Source organism: Psammomys obesus, unplaced genomic scaffold, assembly GCF_907164565.1.
Source record: "Psammomys obesus unplaced genomic scaffold, mPsaObe1.curated_primary_1811, whole genome shotgun sequence".
Classification (NCBI taxonomy): domain Eukaryota; kingdom Metazoa; phylum Chordata; class Mammalia; order Rodentia; family Muridae; genus Psammomys; species Psammomys obesus.
Genome location: NW_026590707.1, coordinates 942596 through 943842, shown reverse-complemented (window position 1 = coordinate 943842; position 1247 = coordinate 942596). Strand labels below are relative to the sequence as shown.

Here is a 1247-nt window from a genome sequence, read left to right as displayed (position 1 = left end):
AAGCAATCTCTTCTGCCTAATATCTTTTTTTTCAGGTTTTGTCTTTAAGATTAAAAAAATGATGCCAGGTGCAGTGGTGCACACCTGTAATCCCAGCGTTCAGGGAGGCAGAGGCAGGTGGATCTCTGTGAGTTCCAGGCTAGCCTGGACTACAAAGCGAGGCCAGGACAACCAAGGCTACACAGAGAAACCCTGTCTCAAAAACAACAAGAACAACAACGGCTGTCTTATGGCCCGCCGGGAGCAGGTGCGGCTGTGGGGTCAGCGAGTGTCGCCGCTGGCGCTGGCGCTGCCGCTGGGGGGTATGGTTTTAGGCCTGCCCCGCCTGACTGGCGGTGCTCAGAAGAAAGGTGGCGTCTTGCTAACGCTAGCAAGCGGGTTGAAGCGGGATGAAGGTCTCAAAGAATCCCGAAGTCAGCCTCCACATCTGACTCCGCGTGGAGTGTTTCTATGAGAGACAAGTTGCTTGCTGGGGAGGTTGCAGAACTTGAGGCTAGTTCACCTTGTAAATGGACAGTACACTTTCCTGATCCAGACACGCTTCATTGCTTTCAGTTGACTGTGAGCCCAGATGAGGGTTACTGCGGGGGAGGGGGGGAGGATTTCAGTTTGACACTGAAGCTCCTGATGCCTACAACATGGTGCCTCCCAAAGTGAAATGCTTGACAAAATCTGCCCCCCCCCAACATCACAGAAAACAGGAGAAATACGTCTCAGTTTACCTACCAGAGATCATTCAATTGATGGCCCTGGCTGGGCTCCCACTAGGACACTGACGGATATTGTTTGGGGATTAAACTGATCTTTAGAATTTTGACCCTGAAAAACATCATTTTCGAGACAAGGAGGACTTCTGGGACAAAGTGGAGGAATACATCAAACCCTATGCCAGAAGGAGAGATTGCAGGAATGAGTCTTAGTCACAGTTGTCTCTAATGGGAAACAGCTCTAGGTAGCCCTGCTCTCCACCCTTATACTCCCTGTCAGTGCCTTGGGATTGTCTCAGCCCTGTGCCACCATGCTGTCCCGGAGGAGACCCTCCTGGCCACCTGCAGTAGGTGAACAACATAGGACATCAAGAAAGCGTGACTGGGCGTCGAAAGGGCCGCCTGCTTCTCCTAATGCGCTCGCTCGCTGGAGCTCCCGTCTAGGCTCTCTGCTGGGATTCCTCCGCAGCTGCAATGAACTCCCCACCGAGGACAGTGCTCGCTTCCCTTCCCCCAACGGTCAGTGTCCTGCACAAGTGA

The 1247-nt window shown here is 52.8% G+C and overlaps 1 pseudogene; it reads left to right on the top strand.

Annotated features, from left to right (window-relative positions):
- The first annotated feature begins 229 nt into the window (after positions 1-229).
- Positions 230-920, top strand: LOC129678032 (NEDD8-conjugating enzyme UBE2F-like; annotated as a pseudogene).
- Positions 921-1247: the final 327 nt, after the last annotated feature.